This window comes from Haliaeetus albicilla, chromosome 2 (assembly GCF_947461875.1).
Source record: "Haliaeetus albicilla chromosome 2, bHalAlb1.1, whole genome shotgun sequence".
Lineage (NCBI taxonomy): Eukaryota > Metazoa > Chordata > Aves > Accipitriformes > Accipitridae > Haliaeetus > Haliaeetus albicilla.
In genome coordinates this window covers 39767672-39775755 of record NC_091484.1, presented here as the reverse complement: position 1 = coordinate 39775755, position 8084 = coordinate 39767672, and positions in this window count along the sequence as shown.

Genomic DNA, 8084 nt, shown 5'->3' with positions numbered 1-8084 from the left:
CGGCAAACACGAACACGGCCCCGGCCCCGGCCCCGGCCCCGGCCCCGGCCCCGGCCCCGGCCCCGGCCCCGGCCCCGGCCCCGGCCCCGGCCCCGGCCCCGGCCGCTCCCCAGCGGCCGCCCCGCCCCGCGCGCCCCGCGGCAATACTAGAGCGCCCCCTGCCGTTGGCAGCGCCGCTCCTCCCGGCCCGCCCAGCCGGGAAACCGCGGCGGAAAAATAAATAACCCAACCCGCCTCACTCCCCCCCCCCCCCCCCCCCTTTTTTTTTTCTTTTCCCCCTGCCGTATTCCATTTACAAAGCTACAGCAGCGGGTAACTGAATTTAAACTTTCAAATTTTGTCTCACAGACAAGGATTTCTTTCCAGTCACTGCCACCTAGTAAAAATAAATAGCTTTAAATCCCATGAATCATGAAGAGCAAACGGTAAGCCAACGCCGTGCTACAAAACAAGGCCTTTGGTTTAAAAAAAAAATGTAGTATGTCAAACTCTTCTGCATGGTAATCTAATGTACACATACGTGGAAGGCACAAATAAAGGCGAGGGACCAAAGAAGGTAAATTAAGAGGTTCTAAACCTTCCCTTAGTCTTTGAATAGCGAGAAAAACATTTGCAAAACTGAACTGCCACAAAAGTGCACATCTCTTCTTCCATTTAATATAAAGGAACTTTTAGGCAAGCTGGTGCTTCAATAAATTGCCTACAGTTAAGTAGACAGACACAGAGATTTTGTGCTTAATATCACCAACTACCCTATCTCATAAATATGTATCTCAGTCATCATATTTATAATTAAAATGAAATATATTCTTGAAAGCTGGATGAAAACATTTTGGACTACTCACAATTCTAGAATAACATCACTAACTTGGAATCCTGGAATTAAGGATGTGAATGACATCTAGAAATTCAAACAAATGGGTTGCTTGTCAGAAATGCAAGGAGCAGTTGCAGCTCTGAGTTCTGCCAGGAAAATGGAGTTGACGCAATACAACATATCCTCCCACTTGTACGAAACACTACAAAATATTTAATGAAAGTATATTTTCTACATCATCCCACCAGCAGCCACTCAATAAAGTGATAATTATTGATATTCCTACAGTTTCCAGGGAAATTAAAGAGAATAGTAAAATACTGTATTTCTACTGCATGGCTAACAACTTAGGGAAGAACAACAATTTATGATCATATTTCCATAGTCGTTCACAATAAAGAATCATCAGAATAAATTACTCTAGTTTGTAATGAGTGATATATATATATAAGAAGTATTGTGGGTCTTGTTAGAGTTTCTTCAACATATCAAGAAAAAGAGTAAGAATGGAATAAGGAGACAGTCGTAATTTTGTTAGCTTTACTTGCCTTTTTCTAACTAATTATGTGACTAACAGAAAGAAATCCCCTCTATGGAAAATTCTTATGTGATTTAATAAGGGAGGAAAAGACAAACACATTCTGTAGAAATTTCTTTGCCCCTACTCATTTTGCTCCTTCCCTCATTTCCTCCAGCTTTATCCACAAAATCATCATTTGCCTAACAGAGAATGTTTCCTCTCACACCTCTTGGCGTAGTAAAACACTGTCTGAATATCTCATGTGCCCTCTGTGTTAGAAATGAGCACTTTCGATTTGAAAAGGACTATGCGGAAAATCAGGACTTGCTTTTGAGTTTAAGAGCTTCTGGGTAACTAATTTGTTAAAATTATTTCATTATCATATATGAAATAACTGATCTATAACCTCTAGATACTTCTAAACTCTGATGTTTATTTTCTGTTTCACTACAGGAATTTATAATTGGACTTATGGTCCTAAAAAGTGTAGGTAGACATGAAACAAATGTGATATATAGTATAACCATCCACTATAGAAGTCTTACCATTAAAGTGCTGCATATTGCACACACTAGGGAGCCAGGCACACATTGTACTGGCACACTGCTGTCATACAATCCAATACACAACATTTCTCTCAATGTTTCAAATCATCTTTTAATATTGAAGAATGACTACTATTCTACAGACAGGTACAATACATCTTTTCTCACAAATCCTCTGCTGTATTTCAAGAAAGGGTCAATGTACTTTCAGGCATTTCCCTTTACAGAATCACAGCTCTCTTCTATGTAGGCTCTTTGGCAGAAATGGATGGAGCTGACTGAAAAGTCCCTTCAGACTTTTGTTCTTATCGAAGAAAAAACAAAGTCATTTTGATGCAAGTTTTTCTTCTCTTTGAAAAGGAAAATTGTGTCTTTTCACACGTTAGTCATTTCTAGTTTCCCCACTTTCTCCTATTTTCTTCTTACTGTGTTTGTTCTACTTTCTTCAGTGGAATAAAGAAAAAGAGGACAGACTGTGTTTCCCTACCTCCTTTTTTGTTGCATTTAAGGCGGCAATAATCCACAGAAACTGTGTAACAGCATACAAAACATTTGTTTCTTTTCCTTTCATTCCAACCTGAGTCTTTTTTCCCCACCAGTTCTGTTAACTGGTTAACAAGAGGGAGAATCTGACATGACATTTGACATCTTTCAAGCCCCAGGGCCCAAACCTCATCAATTCATACAAAGCTCTTTTCAGGATAGCACTCTGCTTGCCTAATTCTCCAAAGAAGCAGCAGTAGAAAGGGAAACAATCATGACTCATATGAACCATGCCTAACTTTATGAACAAATGTTTGTCGTGCAACATTTTCTTCAGTAATCTCTCAGTTTTTCTTGTTCTCAAATAGTAAGACCAATAATCATGACACTGGAGCATTGTTAGCACATCTCTGACCACCTGCAAACACCGTTAGGCTGTGTGTTCCTACTATCCTCAATATTATCCCGAAGAAAATCATCTGAACTGAAAAGCCGACAAACACAATAAATGGTGGGAAATGGCTTGAAGCAAAAAATGAGTTGGTAATGAAGTACTGCACTTTCTGTGACAACATACTCGGGCTACTGCTATTGTTTCCAGCAATACTTCCCCCCTGCCCCCAACTTTTAAGAAACAATAGCTATTATTCAAGTGACAAATACTTGTTACGATACCTAAGCTTTTGGTCCCAATCTTAACCCTCTGTTACTGGTATTAGGTGTCATGTCACAACAACTTTAGAGGTGAACTGTGCACTATCTTAAGCAAGCATTTATGAGGGTTTAACAATGGTTAACTGATGGTTTAATAAGGGTTAACTGGTTTACTTAACCACCTGTGTGATCAAATTAGAAAAGAAACCCAGGTCTGTGACACAATTATATGCTTGCATGTACGCAGGGACAGTTGCCTACTGTCTTCAGTAGATGGCTGCATCGCTACAAATGCATTTAACACTTGTCCTAAAAAATGGCAGTATGATTCTTTGTTTCCCTGCCTGTACAATAAGGACAAAAGCAGACTTAAAAAAAAAAAAACAAAAAAAACCAAACCACCTATGCATCATGTTACTATTTTAACTGTAATTTAAGTCCAGTTCAAATGAGGTAGTTAATCATTAGCTTGTTTTTTCCTCAGAAATTCTTTGTACTGCTTTCCACTCTAAAGAAGGTGCAAATAAGGATTTTGAAAAAGATAGCTATTGAGAGATCAGAAGTCTGGAATCCATTCACATTTGGCTTTCAGTGATACTGTACTTTGAGTGAATCACTGTACAAGTGCTATTTTGTTACCCACATAAATCCACCGGAATAAGAAGGCCAATAAGTACAGAGATAGCATTATTCTACACTCCCACTGCAACTGAACAACAAAAAGAACACTGGCAGATAGCATTAGCTTTGGCCCTAGATCAAGAGACCTGGCATTTAAGAAAGCTAACAGACTGAATCTGATCTTTATTTTCACAGGGTTAGAGCAAGCTTGTGCACTAATCTAGGCCTGTTATAGATGTAAGAGGTAGCCAGATCCCTTTGCTGAATTTACGCAGGGGAAGAATTTCAAGTCAGTATAATAAACATCTCTCACCACCAGCTTAACAATTTACCTTGCTATACGTACCATGGTGGTACTGAAACAGAGCATTTATTAAAGCAAAACAAGTTTAATCTTAGGCTTCATCTTCCATCCAACACCTCCAAAGCATTTTATAAAAGAAAACACATAGACTGTCCAGGTGTATAAACTGAATCAAATTCTGTTCCCACAACAACATGCGAACTGGAATCAAATTCACTGGACTCAGTGTATTTGTAAGAGCAAAGCAGGTCATGGGGGACTATGTTTGCATTAAGCATAGGACTACGTATCACAAGGTTGCTGCATTCCACAGTGCTTTCCTGGCTCAGTCTGTGCCAGCTGCCTTATAATTGTACAAAACATCTTTCAAACTACCCCTACCTCCATGTTTGAAACATAGTAATCATGCCTAATACAGTTATTAGGGGAAATAAACTGACACCACTGAGAAAGCTCCCATCTGCCACTTTTAAATCCATGTTCACTGTTATCTAAGAAAAACTTCAGAGGAAAGTAACATGCCAAAAGAACACTTTGGAATGATTTCTATACAAGCAATAACTAGGCAAACAGTTCCTGGCCAGGACTTAGGAGGGATGTGACAAAGGTCTATAAATATCTGTATCACTGACAGTGTCTAGAAATTGATTTGTTTGCTGTTTCTTCAAATAGACTAATTATCTTACATCATATTAAGCCACCAGAAAGAAGGTTTATAACAAGCAAGAAGCTAGTTTTTCTGTTCAGGGGATTGCTAAAGCTATAGAACTCCTTGCCAAAAGAAGTTGGAGAGGCTAGAGTATCACAAAGTTTCAAGGGCAGACTGGGTAAGTTCATGAAGAGAAATGTGCTTAAGTTCAGTGAATATAAGGAAAACACATGCTTTTCAGAAAGGTCCTTCCTTCCTTTCAGCCACTTGAAATTCAGGTGGCTGAAGCACAGGGAGACTGCTAGGAAGAAACATCATAATGTTTGCCTGATCTGCTACTCCTCTCTAATCATGCTTTTGACTACTGTCAAATGGGACACTGGACTAGACAGAACCTTTTGGCTGCCCTGTACAGATACTCTTTACATTCTTACGTTATGTTCATTGCTCACTAGCAAAAAATAGCCTTGAATTTTGTTATGCATTCAGCCTTGTTGCTCACTGGGGGAACACACTTTTAGTAAAGTATTCATATAGGATTGCCTATGTGTCTCTTTGTAATCTGTTGGAAACTGTTGGGAAAACAAAATCACCTTGTGATTAATTGGTACCATTTGAAAACCCTTCTGCCCTTCAGTCCTTTGTTCCACTTCAGATTCAAAGAAATACTTGACATTTTCTAGAATCTGCAGAAAATTTCAAGGCTTACAGAAAAGCTATTTCTAGAAGTATGTGTTCTTAAACTACTCTGCTTTTGATCTGCTTGTGTGGTAGAACCTTATCTAGGAAGTATATACCACATGCAAGTTTTTTTAATTTTTTTTTTTTTAAGATGCAGAACATATGAACTCTATTACTAGAGGAAGAGATACTTCATAAAAGCCACATGAAAAAAATCTGTCAGTGATACTCAGCCCCTTCTTTTCAGATTAGGTCTTGGTTTTGCTATTTTCATTTACATCTAGGCACTGGAATGAGAAGTGAGCTTTGAAAACATGCAGAATACACCAAAGATTTACTGTTTAGGTATTACAGAAATTACAACCTAACCTCCTAGAGTATAATTTCAGAACACAGCTGCACATATTTGTGTCCCAAGGAATATTAATTTTCCATGGTTATGACATTTGGAAGTCAGGAACGTGGACCTGGGATGCACAAGTTCTCTGACTATTCCAATCTGCTCAGAGAGGCCACACGCTTTTGGCAGAAATCAACAAGCACCTACTTTAGCAAATAAGACCACAGTGAAGACTGTTTTAACTACATTTCCCTTTGCAGATTAATTGTGATCAAACATGCCAAAATCTTTCCTACAGGTTTGCATAATCTATGTTGGCATTTTCAAAATTAATATAGCTTTTAAGAGTAACAAAGAAATATAGAGCCTATCCCAACTACTCAGCCATGTAGCATTTAGTGGCTCTTTGGCATGCCTAAATTCATACCCATCTGCTAGAAAAGCATTCTGGCCATTCAGCAAGGTGAAACCACGCAGGCAGATGGTGGTCAATGATAGACTGTCAAATGCAAATAACTAGTTTCCAAAGAAATACCTCCTAATGGCAAACATCAACTAATTAGGCTGTATAAGCCATTCCAAAACCATCCTACCTATTCCTATCTGTTGGCAAGATAAAGACTTAAATCGTATTTCTGGGCACTTTGCCCCAATATCTCCTTTTCTGCTTAGACATCCATTTGAAGCATTCTTCTTAGCATTAAGGCTATTAGCATTCTATTTAGCACCCAAATAATTGCATACAGTTGTTTAAAAACTGTCCTAGTTTCAGCTGGGATAGAGTTAACTGTCTTCCTAGTAGCTGGTACAGTGCTATGTTTTGAGTTCAGTATGCGAAGAATGTTGATAACACACTGATGATTTCAGCTGTTGCTAAGTAGTGTTTAGACTAAAGTCAAGGATTTTTCAGCTTCTCATGCCCAGCCAGCAAGAAAGCTGGAGGGGCACAAGAAGTTGGCACAGGACACAGCCAGGGCACCTGACCCAAACTGGCCAACGGGGTATTCCATACCATGGGACGTCCCATTTAGTATAGGAACTGGGAAGTGGGAGTGGGGAATCACCGCTCGGGGACTAGCAGGGTGTCGGTCGGCGGGTGGTGAGCTATTGCCCTGCGCATCATTTGTACATTCCAATCCTTTCATTATTGCTGTTGTCATTTTATTAGTGTTATCATTATTATTATTAGATTCTTCTTTTCTGTTCTATTAAACCGTTCTTATCTCAACCCGTGGTTTTTGCTTCTTTTTCCCGATTTTCTCCCCCATCCCACTGGGGCGGGGGGGGGGGGGGGGAGCTGCTGCATGGTGCTTAGTTGCTGGCTGGGGTTAAACCATGACAAAACCAGACCAACCAACCAACCAGAACTGGACGTTCACTTTTAAGAATGAGTTCCAGCACCAGGAAATTTACTTGAGTCAGGTAAATCACTGAAAACCAGCAATTCTTAATTTACTGAAAAAAAAAATACTTACGCATTTTAAGACATATATTAAAATTATATAGTAATAATATCAAGGCAAGGTCTACATTCTAATAGCGAGGACAATGAAGAAAGCACTCTGGGATTTCAAGAGAAGACCTTTAGATAAGGTATGCAGATTGTCCCATCATTTAAGAAACGTCAGGTCTTGATCAATACACTGCCTTAAAAAAAAAAAAGTACAGGCTCACAATTACTCTTTCTAAAACAAAATCAATAGCCATAACAAAAGAAGAATAAGATCCAAGTATTCCGGTGAAAGAAAAGAGCTTGACAGGTTAAATAATTTTAGATCCAGGCGAGGCTATGAATTACGAAAGCTCATGTGGAAGACAGTGGGCCGGATCTTCCAGCATCTCAAACACAAGTCATTGCACAGATGAATTTTTCCATTTGACAACAGTAAAAAGAATAATCAAGTCCAATATCTGCTTTACATAGCAGAAGTCACTGCCAAATAAGTCATATCAGCTGTACGCTTATCTGTGCTAATATTCACATTCTAATGATTAAGAGCCAGAAATACAGAATGAATAACAAATAATTCTGCACATTCAAATCTTCAGCCTTGTCTTTTACAGGCAAGTGTTTTCAGGTATTGAAAGTCAGTATCTCTGACACAGCTTTTAGGGAGAAGAAAATACTGGCCTCTACTTCTGTAGAAAGGAAGATCTCCTTGCTCCATCCCTGGAAACCAACACATCTGCTCTAAGATGAACTTAAGAGCTTGAGTTAAATTCATTTGACAGAACCAATTAAAAATGCATAATTATTAAATATGCTATTCTTTGGAATAATCATTATAGTGAAACAGAGATTAATGGAGAAATAGTGCACAAATATCTGAATGTGCTCTGTCTTTTATCCAGTGTCTACTTTTATGACATTCTAAAAATTTTATGAAAATTCTATGAAGAAAATTTGGCCCAAAATGTCTAAACTCGCTGATTTTTACCAAAACACTTACCTTTGTCAGGATTTGCTGTT